General features: G+C 41.2%; 1 protein-coding gene across 1 annotated transcript in view; it reads left to right on the top strand.

Moving 5' to 3' along the window:
- Positions 1-15,987, top strand: part of LOC311322782 (leucine-rich repeat transmembrane neuronal protein 4) — a gene marked incomplete at both ends in the record, with an annotated part of 185,468 nt that overhangs the window by 9,458 nt on the left and 160,023 nt on the right. The window lies entirely within an intron of this gene.

A 15,987-nucleotide genomic window follows, 5' to 3' on the forward strand; every position in this document is an offset into this window, starting at 1 on the left:
AAAAATAATAATTTAATTGCCTTGAAGATTGAGGCCACAATCACGGTACTATGGAATAATTGAATGAATCAGCGAAGGTTGTGCCTTTCCCAAGACAATCAGGTATGCCGCAGTGTAAAGACTGGGGTAGGTGTGAGTGGATGAAGGGGCATATAGCGGCTATCCAGTGCCGGCTATATTTGATGCATGCGTAGGCTAGGTCATGACGCGTACCGCAGGCTAAATGAATGAATGTCCAAACTTATGGAGAGGAAAGGAAACCAATACTTTATGCTACAGGAGGAGACTGGTATTCTCGTGTGTGAATGATCGCAAATGACAGAGCCACCTAATGATATGAAATAGTGGCTGTCAGTACTTAAAATCCATGTGTAAGCCCACAGAAAGATGTGGTGATGTGTTTTGTTTCGTGTTGTTAGCTATGTCAGCTAAAATTCAAATGATGGCAGTTGGCATAAGCCAACGTTTTGGTCAACGGGGCAGGTTGGCAAACGGGACCCGACGCAAAAAGGTTTTTCTGAGGACTGCATTGTAGTGTTCCCCCCAATCTATCTAAACATCGGAAACGCATGTTGACCAAATTATCCCTCTATTGCACTGTTGACAGTATACATGAATGCGGTCTTGGTGTAATAAGCCATGTCTTTAATGGATAAACATTGTCTCCTGGAAGTACTGTAGGCTACACCCAAGTTGCATGCTCCATGCGTAATAGTGCCATTTATGTGAATCGCAAGGGTTTCCACTCCATAAATGTTCAGGTGGTTTGAAGAGAGGTTAGACTACTGTACATCACTCATGTCTATGTGAATTACTCTGGTTTAGAAAATGACTTGTTCGTATTAGACAATCATTCTCTTCCCGAGAAAGCATGAATCTCTATAAATCTATTTTTAGTGGGTAGCCTAATTTTTCTGTGCCGCAGCATTTCACCATCGCGGGATTTCAGCCTGCGGTATGTAATTTCAGTGACACCACTGCCATGAGCAGATTTAGCAAGCTTAGTTAACAGTGTATTTCTCCAATGGTCTACAAATGAAGACAAGTCTGATCATTGGATCATTCAATTTCACACATTCTATGAAGGCCATGATACACGGCACATTAGATGAGTACCTATATGGCTATTTTTATGTGAAGCACCATGTGCATGTAAATTCTCTGTCTTAAAGCACTTTGAGCTGCATTTATATGTATGAAAGGTGCAATACAAATAAAGTTGTACTATGATGTATTATTATTATTATTATTATGTGTATTATTACATTGGTTTCAATCTCATCTGGATGTAATTTAATTATAACGAACATATCTATCTACCCTTCCCCCGTGTTGCTACCTTGTTGTGGAGGGAAGGCTTGTGTGCCTCCGTGACCAGGAAGGCTTTACCAGTGGGGGGTCACCCAACCCCCCCACCCCAGCAGGTTCAACCAAGCCGGGCAGGTTTCAGGGTAGAGGCCAAATGAAAAGCAACACCTGGCCCTCCAGGTTGGGGGTTGGGCATGGGGAAGAAGACAGACAAAGAAGAGACAGCCTGTTATGGAAACTACGACAAATGCTACAATCCCTCAACACGATATGTTACTGATCATAGGTGACATGAACGCCAAGGTTGGAATGGATAATGACAGCTGCGACAGAGCTGAGATAGTGAGTATAGTGATTATCAGATGGATAGTGAGTATAGTGATTATCAGATGGATAGTGAGTATAGTGATTATAAGATGGATAGTGAGTATAGTGATTATCAGATGGGTAGTGAGTATAGTGATTATCAGATGGATAGTGAGTATAGTGATTATCAGATGGGTAGTGAGTATAGTGATTATACTGTAGTGATTATCAGATGGATAGTGAGTATAGTGATTATCAGATGGATAGTGAGTATAGTGATTATCAGATGGATAGTGAGTATAGTGATTATCAGATGGATAGTGAGTATAGTGATTATCAGATGGATAGTGAGTATAGTGATTATACTGTAGTGATTATCAGATGGATAGTGAGTATAGTGATTATAAGATGGATAGTGAGTATAATGATTATCAGATGTATAGTGAGTATAATGATTATCAGATGGATAGTGAGTATAGTGATTATCAGATGGATAGTGAGTATAGTGATTATACTGTAGTGATTATCAGATGGATAGTGAGTAATGTGATTATACTGTAGTGATTATCAGATGGATAGTGAGTATAGTGATTATACTGTAGTGATTATCAGATGGATAGTGATATCCGATTGGTCTAAAGGCAAGATGTTGGCTGTGACATTTCAGTGTGGTATTTACAGAAGCTCTCTAATTTTGCTAAATGCCTGATATCCTATTGTAATGGCTACGCCAGACTTGGTTTGTCTTCATCAATTTGAGAGTAATTGACCGTTGTAAAAGTAATGCAATCTCTAAATGCTAGCCCGGTAGTCCTTAAGCCATTAGCCAAGTCAGAGGCTCTTAGAGTTTATTTCAATTAGTTGTATGAGTTTGGATTAATGGATTCAAGTATTTTCTCTTATGCACATGCACACACACACATGCACACACACACATGCACAGACACACAGACACACACACACATGCACGCATGCACACACACACACACACACACACACACTTATAGGTCACTGATAATAGAACATCAGGTATTGTCAATGAGGGATGGATTTTATTCTCATTTAGATGAAATAAGGTCACCATCGGCACTTCTACGAAGTGAAAGACAAGGCTCTCTGGGAGCAGATAAATAGTTGGACATGGAATTAAACTTTGCCATTTGTTGGTGTATCAAGCACGGCTCCAGGACCCTAAAACTGGCCAATAAGATCGCGGCCGACCCCTCCCATCATGGTCACCGTCTCTTTGACCCACTCCCCTCTGTCAGGAGACTGCGGTCCATTGGGATCGGGTCCACTAACCACAAAAACAGCCTCTTTTCCACAGCCATCAGACTCATAAACAAGGCTTGTGTCCCACCACGACAACCCCCCCCCCCCCCCAAACACACACACACACACACACACACACACTGACCCTATACCCCCTGTACCACTTGCACACGACCCCTGATTGTTCCACATATTGTACCTTAACAACACACACACACACTGCACTCACTGTACATAACACCACTCACCGGTGGCGGCTGTAGCTCAGTTGGTAGAGTGGGTCGTTCAGTGATCGAAGGGTCAGAGGTTCAAATCCCAGCTCCGACTGTCCACATGTCGAAGTGTCCTTGAGCAAGACACCTAACCCCAAATTGCTCCCAATGAGCAGGTTAGCACCTTGCATGGCAGCTGCCGCCATTGGTGTGTGAATGGGTGAATGAGAGGCCATTGTAAAGCGCTTTGAGTGCCGCTAAGGTGGAAAAGCGCTATATAAGTGCAGTCCATTTACCATTTACCATTTACCCACCACACTACAATCTGCACACACACTGTACATACACTCACCACACTCCATTCTGTATATAGTACACTGTAATTGTGCCTCCCATTTTGAATATATTTAACTATATCGTAATTTGTACATTGCACTGCATTTTGCTTCACTTTTTAGGGGCCAGGCAGCGTAGCTGCCGGAACCCTATTGTATTTACCTATATTATTATTATTATTATTATTAGGGGCCAAGCCCCGTAGGGGCGAAGACCCTATTGTAATTGATGGTATTATTATTATTAGGGGCCAAGCCCCGTAGGGGCGAAGACCCTATTGTAATTGATGGTATTATTATTAGGGGCCAGGCAGCGTAGCTGCCGGAACCCTATTGTATTTGCCTATATTATTATTATTATTATTATTATTATTCTCCTTCCACTGAAGTCTAACTTCCCATGGACAAAAAATCACCAAAATTTGCACATAGCTCCAGTACTATATCCAAAGTCCTCAACCTGCATTGTAGGTCAATAAACCTGAAGGTGGCGCTACAGCAACAGTCTAAAGTTTAAAACTTAAAAAAATCATAACAAATCAGCCATAGGTGCTATCACTGTAAAACCACCACGTGAATGTAGTCCCAAGTGAGACAAAACCTTCATACACTTTGACCTTGCAGGAATTTTGAAGTCCATCACTCTGATTTCTTCATAAACTGTAAAACCTATCAAACATATCTCCTCCCACATTTTTTGTTCAATTGACACCAAAATTAATATACTGTATCTACAGACTGTCCTTACCAAAGGATCCTCACAGATTTTTGAAATATGAAAAATTGAGCCCACAGCACATCAAAAGGTTTCACTATTAACAGTTCTGTATAGTTCCTATTAATTCTCGCCAAATCAATGTCTGATCATCCTCATAAAGAGTGACAACATTGGCCACATATCCAAGATGTAGTATGATTTTTTTCAGAATTTTATCTCAAAAATTGAATTTTTAAAAATATGTTTAATTCTGTCCTCTGAAACCAACACTTCATACAGAGAAAACTACATTACCCACAATCCAACGCAAGCTCCACGAATCTGAGACATCGCTGTTGGCAACCCTACCCAACCCCCGCCGAGGATTACAATGACTAAATTGATTGATTGGCAACTGACTGAGTACACAGCTGCTGAAGTTAATGTTCAATTATGAAAAAAAAAAGCTAACAAAACCTGTAACCCACATTTTTCAATCAATTAATACTAAAGTTGCTACACTGGATCTTCAAACTGTCATTCACAAACTCATTGACCAGATTATTGAATTATCAAAATTGAGCTTACAATGCATTAAAATGTTTTACTTATTATTATTATTCTCCATCTTCCACTGAAGTCTAACTTCCTGTGGACAAAAAATCACAAAAATGTGCACATAGCTCCAGTACTAAACCCAAAGTCCTCAACCTGCATTGTAGGTCAATAAAGCTGAAGGTGGCGCTACAGCAACAGTCTAAAGTTTAAAACTTTAAAAAATCATAACAAATCAGCCATAGGTGCCATCACAGTAAAACCACCACGTGAATGTAGGCCCAAGTGAGACAAAACTTTCATACACTCTGACCTTGCAGGAATTTTGATTATTATTATTATTCTCCATCTTCCACTGAAGTCTAACTTCCCGTGGACAAAAAATCACCAAGATTTGCACATAGCTCCAGTACTATACCCAAAGTCCTCAACCTGCATTGTAGGTCAATAAACCTGAAGGTGGCGCTACAGCAACAGTCTAAAGTTTAAAACTTAAAAAAATCATAACAAATCAGCCATAGGTGCTATCACTGTAAAACCACCACGTGAATGTAGGCCCAAGTGAGACAAAACTTTCATACACTTTGACCTTGCAGGAATTTTGAAGTCCATCACTCTGATTTCTTCATAAACTGTAAAACCTATCAAACCTATCTCCTCCCACATTTTTAGTTCAATTGACACCAAAATGGATCTACTGTATCTTCAGACTGTCCTTACCAAACGATCCTCACAGATTTTTGAAATATGAAAAATTGAGCCCACAGCACATCAAAAGGTTTTACTGTTAACAGTTCTGTATATAGTTCCTATTTATTCTCGCCAAATCAATGGCTGATCATCCTCATAAAAAGTGACAACATTAGCCACATATCCAAGATGTAGTATGATTTCTTTTTAGAATTTTATCTCAAAAATTGAATTTTTTAAAATATGTTTAATTCTGTCCTCTGAAACCAACACTTCATACAGAGAAAACTACGTTACCCATAATCCAACACAAGCTCCACGAATCGGAGACATCGCTGTTGGCAACCCTACCCAACCCCCGCCGAGGATTACAATGACTAAATCGATTGATTGGCAACTGACTGAGTACACAGCTGCTGAAGTTAATGTTCAATTATGAAGAAAAGCAAACAAAACCTGTAAAAATTAATAAACATATCTCATCCAACATTTTTCAATCAATTAACACCAAACTTGCTACACTGGATCTTCAGACTGTAATTCACAAACTCATTGACCATTGTTGAATTATCAAAATCGAGCTTACAACGCATCAAAATGTTTTACAAATGTTTTACGATACGAATGTACAAAATGAACATTGGAATGTCAACTTTCCTGTTGTCCTATTCTCTCGCTTATTGCTCCTAAACTTGTCGGAAATTGCCTGGCCCCGCCTCATCGCTGCGAAGCAGCTTTAATTGGGGGCCAAGCAGCGAAGCTGCGAAGGCACCCATTGTTCTTGTACCTTTTCTTATTATTATTATTATTATTATTATTATTCATCTTCCTCTGGCATTGGAGTCTATGGCAGCCCATAGAACCATATGGTAAAAAGTTGTGAAAATTGGCACACTCATTCATGACAGTCCCCTGAGTCTTTTCACCAAGACCTATGTACACAGCTCGAAACCTCTAGCGCCACCAACATGTCAAAGTTGGAGGTGCGTTTGTGCACACAACTTTTGACCTGTAAGCCCGATTTTCAAAACCAAGGTACCGTTGGATTCCTTGGCTTAAGCCGAGTTCAACGCACCCCATGACATCATTTTCCGCCATATTGGATTTTCCGCCATTTTGGATTTTGTGAAAAACTCTCAAAATGTATCTCCTCCTAGGTTTTTTGTCCAATCTGCACGAAACTCGGTAGGCACAATCTGTAGACCGATGTCCACAAAAGTCTTACAGGGATTTCTGATTGTCCATTGCGTTCGCTCGCTGCAGCCAATCAAATTTGGCCTCTAAGCCGCCAAACAGGAAGTGTGGTCATATCTCAGCAAATTGTTAATGTATTAAAGCCACATTTGGCACACTCTTCGGGGACAGTCCCATGACCTCTGGCAGCAAGTGGCATTGCGACAGCTCAAACCCTCTAGCGCCACCACCATGTCAAAGTTCGAAGTGCGTTAATGCACACAACTTTTGACCTGTGTAACCGATTTTGAAAAATGAGGTACCGTTGGAATCCCTCGCTCATGCCGAGTTCATCGCATCCTATGATGTCATTTTCCACCAATTGGATTTCCCGCCATTTTGTATTTTGTGTAAAACACTTAAAATGTATCTTCTCCTAAGGATCTTCACCAATCTACATGAAACTGGCTGTACACATTCTGTAGACCAATGTCCACAAAACTCCTAGAGGGATTTTCGATTGTCGAAGGTGTTCGCTCGCTACAGCCAATCGAATTTGGCGTCCAAGCCGCCAAACAGGAAGTGTGGTCAAATCTCAGTAAGGTTTTGATGTATCATAACCACATTAGGCACACTCATCGTGGACGGTCCCGTGACCCCTGTCACCAAGTCTATGTCGACACCTCAAAGTCTCTAGCACCACCAACCTGTCAAAGTTGGAAGTATGTATATTCTGAACCGTATGCCCGATTTTCAACACTGCGGTAGAGCTTTGAATGCGGCTATGACGTGTTTCGCTTGTTGTCTTTGATGCGCTGGTCGCATGTCCTGCTTGGCCCCCACATTGCTGCTTGCAGCTATATTTATTATTATTATTCTTCTTCTTCTGCCATTGAAGTCAATGGCAGCCTATAGAACGGAGTGGTAACTTTTTACCAAAATTTGCATGATGGTAGAGGATGATGTGCTGAGTCCATGGAGCACGACCCAGATCGATTAGCCAATAGGGGGCGCTATAGCAGCCGACTGAATTTGCGAACTTTGAACAGGCATATCTCAGGCCCCGTTTGACCTACAGACATGACACTTTGCACACATATGTCTCTCCTCATGATGAACAAATTTGCCTCAAGGACCCATAACTTCCGGTTATATAGATTTTCCGCCATCTTGAATTTTTTGAAAAACACTTCAAATGTATCTCCTCCTAGGAATTTTGACCAATCTGCACGAAACTCGGTAGGCACATTCTCTAGACCAATGTCCACATAGGATGTTCAGGGATTTTCAATTTTCGAAAGGGTTCGCCCGCTACAGCCAATCAAATTTGGTGTCCAAGCCGCCAAACAGGAAGTGTGGTCATATCTCAGAAAATTGTTAATGTATTAAAGCCACATTTGGCACACTCATCGGGGACAGTCCCATGACCTCTGGCAGCAAGTGGCATTGCGACAGCTCAAACCCTCTAGCGCCACCACCATGTCAAAGTTGGAAGTGCGTTAATGCACACAACTTTTGACCTGTGTAACCGATTTTGAAAAATGAGGTACCGTTGGAATCCCTCGCTCATGCCGAGTTCATCGCATCCTATGATGTCATTTTCCACCAATTGGATTTCCCGCCATTTTGTATTTTGTGTAAAACACTTAAAATGTATCTTCTCCTAAGGATTTTCACCAATCTGCATGAAACTGGCTGTACACATTCTTTAGACTAATGTCCACAAAAATCCTAGAGGGATTTTCGATTGTCGAAGGTGTTCGCTCGCTACAGCCAATCGAATTTGGCGTCCAAGCCGCCAAACAGGAAGTGTGGTCAAATCTCAGTAAGGTTTTGATGTATCATAACCACATTAGGCACACTCATCGTGGACGGTCCCGAGACCCCTGTCACCAAGTCTATGTCGACACCTCAAAGTCTCTAGCGCCACCAACCTGTCAAAGTTGGAAGTGCGTATATTCTGAACCGTACGCCCGATTTTCAAAACTGCGGTAGCGATTTGAATAGACTCCTATGACGTGTTTCGCTTGTTGTCTTTGATGCGCTGGTCGCATGTCCTGCTTGGCCCCCACATTGCTGCTTGCAGCTATATTTGGGGGCCAAGCAGCGAAGCGCTAAGCGCTGGCACCCATTGTTCTTGTACCTTTTCTTATTATTATTATTATTATTCTTCTGCCATTGGAGTCTATGGCAGCCCATAGAACCGTATGGTAAAAAGTTGGGAAAATTGGCACACTCATTCATGACAGTCCCCAAAGTCTTCTCACCAAGACCCATGTCCACAGCTTGAACGCTCTAGCGCCACCAACCTGTCAAAGTTGGAGGTGCATTTGTGCATGCAACTTTTGACCTGTAAGCCTGATTTTCAAAAACGAGGCAGCGTTGGATTCCTTCGCTCAAGCCAAGTTCAACGCACCCTATGACATCATTTTCCACCATGTTGGATTTCCCACCATATTGGATTTAGTGTAAAACACTCAAAATGTATCTTCTCCTAGGTTTTTTCACCAATCTGCACCACACGCAGTATGCACAATCTATAGACCGATGTCCACAAAAGTCTTACAGGGATTTTTGATTGTCCATTGCGTTCTCTCGTGACAGCCAATCAAAATTGGCCGAAAAGCTGCAAAACAGGAACTGGGGTCATATCTCTGTAATGTTTTAATCTATCAAAACCACATTTGGCACACTCATCCGGGACACACCCATGACATCTGTCACCAAGCCTTACGTTGACATCTCGTGCACTCTAGCGCCACCAGCGTGTCAAAGTTGGAGTTGCGTTTATGCCAGTAACTTTTGAACTGTATGGCCAATCTTCAAAATGATGGTAGCAATGGATTCCCTGGCTCATGCCGAGTTCAAAACACCCCATGGTTTCATTATTACTTCATTTGTTTGATTGCAGAATGAAAGAAACACTTTTTGTCCTCTGCACAATTTCACCAGTTTCAGAGGTTTTTGGAAAAAGTCACACATTTTCTAAACTGCCATCCCTCTTCTAATTCTCACAGCTCATACACATTTTATATATCAAAACGTTCACACGACTCTTGGGATTCATAAAATCAAAAAAGCTAAGCTTTTCGATGTATATTTTTCACTCTGGGACAGTTCGAATAATGACTCCCCCCCCTCCATTGAAATCAATGGAGCCACGCTCTAGAAAATCTCTCTTCGCTCTAGAATCTCAAACTGTTTCTAACTCTTCACCTCTCCTACACTTCTGAAGACCGAAGGACATTTTATACATGGAAATGTTCGCGTGATTGTCTGGATTCTGAAGAAGTAAATAGTTGAGCTATGCTATGTATACTTTTCGCTGTGTGCCAATTTAAACAACGACACCCCCCCCTCTCACTCTACCGAGAGGAAGCAACCCTGCCAGGTGATATTAATTAAGTGCTCAGGACTCAGACTCACGGGGTTAGGGAAGGCTCACATGCCTTGTGGACTAGGGTGGTTCACTTTCGCAACATCCTGCGTAGCACAGTGGTTAGCGTGTCGGCCTTGCAAGCAGCAGGTACAGAGATCGAATCCTGTTCAACCATGTCTGGCTTTTGACATGTTTTGCTTGTTGTCTTTGATGCGCTGGTCGTGCGTCCCGCTTGGCCCCCACATCGCTGCTTGCAGCTATATTTAGGGGCCAGGCAGCGTAGCTGCCGGAACCCTATTGTATTTGCCTATATTATTATTATTATTATTATTATTATTCTCCTTCCACTGAAGTCTAACTTCCCATGGACAAAAAATCACCAAAATTTGCACATAGTTCCAGTACTATATCCAAAGTCCTCAACCTGCATTGTAGGTCAATAAACCTGAAGGTGGCGCTACAGCAACAGTCTAAAGTTTAAAACTTAAAAAAATCATAACAAATCAGCCATAGGTGCTATCACTGTAAAACCACCACGTGAATGTAGTCCCAAGTGAGACAAAACCTTCATACACTTTGACCTTGCAGGAATTTTGAAGTCTATCACTCTGATTTCTTCATAAACTGTAAAACCTATCAAACATATCTCCTCCCACATTTTTTGTTCAATTGACACCAAAATTAATATACTGTATCTACAGACTGTCCTTACCAAAGGATCCTCACAGATTTTTGAAATATGAAAAATTGAGCCCACAGCACATCAAAAGGTTTCACTGTTAACAGTTTTGTATACAGTTCCTATTAATTCTCGCCAAATCAATGTCTGATCATCCTCATAAAAAGTGACAACATTGGCCACATATCCAAGATGTAGTATGATTTTTTTCAGAATTTTATCTCAAAAATTGAATTTTTAAAAATATGTTTAATTCTGTCCTCTGAAACCAACACTTCATACAGAGAAAACTACGTTACCCACAATCCAACGCAAGCTCAACGAATCGGAGACATCGCTGTTGGCAACACTACCCAACCCCCGCCGAGGATTACAATGACTAAATCGATTGATTGGCAACTGACTGAGTACACAGCGGCTGAAGTTAATGTTCAATTATGAAAAAAAAGCTAACAAAACCTGTAACCCACATTTTTCAATCAATTAACACTAAAGTTGCTACACTGGATCTTCAAACTGTCATTCACAAACTCATTGACCAGATTATTGAATTATCAAAATTGAGCTTACAATGCATGAAAATGTTTTACTTATTATTATTATTCTCCATCTTCCACTGAAGTCTAACTTCCCGTGGACAAAAAATCACCAAAATTTGCACAAAGCTCCAGTACTATACCCAAAGTCCTCAACCTGCATTGTAGGTCAATAAACCTGAAGGTGGCGCTACAGCAAAAGTCTAAAGTTTAAAACTTAAAAAAAAATCATAACAAATCAGCCATAGGTGCTATCACTGTAAATCCACCACGTGAATGTAGTCCCAAGTGAGACAAAACTTTCATACGCTTTGACCTTGCAGGAATTTTGAAGTCCATCACTCTGATTTCTTCATAAACTGTAAAACCTATCAAACCTATCTCCTCCCACATTTTTTGTTCAATTGACACCAAAATTGATCTACTGTATCTTCAGACTGTCCTTACCAAACGATCCTCACAGATTTTTGAAATATGAAAAATAGAGCCCACAGCACTTCAAAATGTTTTACTGTTAACAGTTCTGTATACAGTTCCTATTAATTCTCGCCAAATCAATGTCTGATCATCCTCATAAAAAGTGACAACATTGGCAACATATCCAAGATGTAGTATGATTTTTTCAGAATTTTATCTCAAAAATTGAATTTTTAAAAATATGTTTAATTCTGTCCTCTGAAACCAACACTACATACAGAGAAAACTACATTACCCACAATCCAACGCAAGCTCCGAAGACATCGCTGTTGGCAACCCTACCCAGCCCCCGCCGAGGACTACAATGACTAAATCGATTGATTGGCAACTGACTGAGTACACAGCTGCTGAAGTTAATGTTCAATTATAAAGAAAAACAGACAAAACCTGTAAAAATTAATAAACATATCTCATCCCACATTTTTCAATCAATTAACACCACACAACTTGCTCCACTGGATGTTCAGACTGTAATTCACAAACTCATTGACCAGATTGTTGAATTATCAAAATCGAGCTTACAATGCATCAAAATGTTTTACAAATGTTTTTACGATACGATATGAATGTACAAAATTAACATTGGAATGTCAACTTTCTTGTTGTCCTCCTATTCTCTCGCTTATTGCTCCTAAACTTGTCGGAAATTGCCTGGCCCCGCCTCATCGCTGCGTAGCAGCTTTAATTATTATTATTCTTCTTCTTCTGCCATTGAAGTCAATGGCAGCCTATAGAACGGAGTGGTAACTTTTTACCAAAATTTGCATGATGGTAGAGGATGATGTGCTGAGTCCATGGAGCACGACCCAGATCGATTAGCCAATAGGGGGCGCTATAGCAGCCGACTGAATTTGCGAACTTTGAACAGGCATATCTCAGGCCCCGTTTGACCTACAGACATGACACTTTGCACACATATGTCTCTCCTCATGATGAACAAATTTGCCTCAAGGACCCATAACTTCCGGTTATATAGATTTTCCGCCATCTTGAATTTTTTGAAAAACACTTCAAATGTATCTCCTCCTAGGAATTTTGACCAATCTGCACGAAACTCGGTAGGCACATTCTCTAGACCAATGTCCACATAGGATGTTCAGGGATTTTCAATTTTCGAAAGGGTTCGCCCGCTACAGCCAATCAAATTTGGTGTCCAAGCCGCCAAACAGGAAGTGTGGTCATATCTCAGAAAATTGTTAATGTATTAAAGCCACATTTGGCACACTCATCGGGGACAGTCCCATGACCTCTGGCAGCAAGTGGCATTGCGACAGCTCAAACCCTCTAGCGCCACCACCATGTCAAAGTTGGAAGTGCGTTAATGCACACAACTTTTGACCTGTGTAACCGATTTTGAAAAATGAGGTACCGTTGGAATCCCTCGCTCATGCCGAGTTCATCGCATCCTATGATGTCATTTTCCACCAATTGGATTTCCCGCCATTTTGTATTTTGTGTAAAACACTTAAAATGTATCTTCTCCTAAGGATTTTCACCAATCTGCATGAAACTGGCTGTACACATTCTTTAGACTAATGTCCACAAAAATCCTAGAGGGATTTTCGATTGTCGAAGGTGTTCGCTCGCTACAGCCAATCGAATTTGGCGTCCAAGCCGCCAAACAGGAAGTGTGGTCAAATCTCAGTAAGGTTTTGATGTATCATAACCACATTAGGCACACTCATCGTGGACGGTCCCGAGACCCCTGTCACCAAGTCTATGTCGACACCTCAAAGTCTCTAGCGCCACCAACCTGTCAAAGTTGGAAGTGCGTATATTCTGAACCGTACGCCCGATTTTCAAAACTGCGGTAGCGATTTGAATAGACTCCTATGACGTGTTTCGCTTGTTGTCTTTGATGCGCTGGTCGCATGTCCTGCTTGGCCCCCACATTGCTGCTTGCAGCTATATTTGGGGGCCAAGCAGCGAAGCGCTAAGCGCTGGCACCCATTGTTCTTGTACCTTTTCTTATTATTATTATTATTATTCTTCTGCCATTGGAGTCTATGGCAGCCCATAGAACCGTATGGTAAAAAGTTGGGAAAATTGGCACACTCATTCATGACAGTCCCCAAAGTCTTCTCACCAAGACCCATGTCCACAGCTTGAACGCTCTAGCGCCACCAACCTGTCAAAGTTGGAGGTGCATTTGTGCATGCAACTTTTGACCTGTAAGCCTGATTTTCAAAAACGAGGCAGCGTTGGATTCCTTCGCTCAAGCCAAGTTCAACGCACCCTATGACATCATTTTCCACCATGTTGGATTTCCCACCATATTGGATTTAGTGTAAAACACTCAAAATGTATCTTCTCCTAGGTTTTTTCACCAATCTGCACCACACGCAGTATGCACAATCTATAGACCGATGTCCACAAAAGTCTTACAGGGATTTTTGATTGTCCATTGCGTTCTCTCGTGACAGCCAATCAAAATTGGCCGAAAAGCTGCAAAACAGGAACTGGGGTCATATCTCTGTAATGTTTTAATCTATCAAAACCACATTTGGCACACTCATCCGGGACACACCCATGACATCTGTCACCAAGCCTTACGTTGACATCTCGTGCACTCTAGCGCCACCAGCGTGTCAAAGTTGGAGTTGCGTTTATGCCAGTAACTTTTGAACTGTATGGCCAATCTTCAAAATGATGGTAGCAATGGATTCCCTGGCTCATGCCGAGTTCAAAACACCCCATGGTTTCATTATTACTTCATTTGTTTGATTGCAGAATGAAAGAAACACTTTTTGTCCTCTGCACAATTTCACCAGTTTCAGAGGTTTTTGGAAAAAGTCACACATTTTCTAAACTGCCATCCCTCTTCTAATTCTCACAGCTCATACACATTTTATATATCAAAACGTTCACACGACTCTTGGGATTCATAAAATCAAAAAAGCTAAGCTTTTCGATGTATATTTTTCACTCTGGGACAGTTCGAATAATGACTCCCCCCCCTCCATTGAAATCAATGGAGCCACGCTCTAGAAAATCTCTCTTCGCTCTAGAATCTCAAACTGTTTCTAACTCTTCACCTCTCCTACACTTCTGAAGACCGAAGGACATTTTATACATGGAAATGTTCGCGTGATTGTCTGGATTCTGAAGAAGTAAATAGTTGAGCTATGCTATGTATACTTTTCGCTGTGTGCCAATTTAAACAACGACACCCCCCCCTCTCACTCTACCGAGAGGAAGCAACCCTGCCAGGTGATATTAATTAAGTGCTCAGGACTCAGACTCACGGGGTTAGGGAAGGCTCACATGCCTTGTGGACTAGGGTGGTTCACTTTCGCAACATCCTGCGTAGCACAGTGGTTAGCGTGTCGGCCTTGCAAGCAGCAGGTACAGAGATCGAATCCTGTTCAACCATGTCTGGCTTTTGACATGTTTTGCTTGTTGTCTTTGATGCGCTGGTCGTGCGTCCCGCTTGGCCCCCACATCGCTGCTTGCAGCTATATTTGGGGGCCAAGCAGCGAAGCGCTAAGCGCTGGCACCCATTGTTCTTGTACCTTTTCTTATTGGGGGCCAAGCAGCGAAGCGCTAAGCGCTGGCACCCATTGTTCTTGTACCTTTTCTTATTAGTGTGAATGCTTTAGAGCATTCACACTATTGTTATCCAGTTCTTTATTAGTGTGAATGCTTTAGAGCATTCACACTATTGTTATCCAGTTCTTTATTTTTTTTACTTCTTCTTCCGTACGTTTTTTGGCTCTCTGTAGCTCCTTCATACTTTGAGCCACTTAAACCATTCAAGTATCAAAATGTTCAGCTTGTTAAGGACATGCGCGGAATATTTTCAGATTTTTTATACCTTTTATAGTTTTTAAAATAATCAACTTTTTCAACAGTTTTTTTGAATGGAAGTCAATGGGGGAGTTTTGAAACCTGCTTCAGCCTTCAACTCCTTCATACTTTGAGCTACAGAAACCATTCAACTATCAAAATGTTCAGCTCTTTAAGGTGTTTGTGGGATATCTTTCAGATTTTTAATATCTTTTATACTTTTTAAAATATTCAGCTTTTTCAATATTTTTTTTACAATGGAAGTCTATGGCTGGACCTTGAAATTCTCTTCAGCTTAGAAACCTATCTCCTCCTTCATTTTTTGTGCTAGAAACCTCCTTCAAAGTTTAAAATGTTCAGGACCTTTAGCACATTTAACGCATTCAACAGATTTTCAAAATTCCTTATAGTTTTTATGTAATTTAAGTTTGTTTTGGACCTTTTTTAACATTGAAGCGGATGTGTGGAATGTTCAGATTCTAGAGTGTGGTAGCCTGTTTTTTGAAAATATCTACACGTTTTGTAAACTGCTGTCGCTCCTACAGTTTTAACAGCTCTTACACATATTATACATTAAAATGT

This window comes from Borostomias antarcticus (genome assembly GCF_949987555.1).
Source record: "Borostomias antarcticus genome assembly, chromosome: 2".
In the NCBI taxonomy this organism is placed as follows: Eukaryota; Metazoa; Chordata; class Actinopteri; order Stomiiformes; family Stomiidae; genus Borostomias; species Borostomias antarcticus.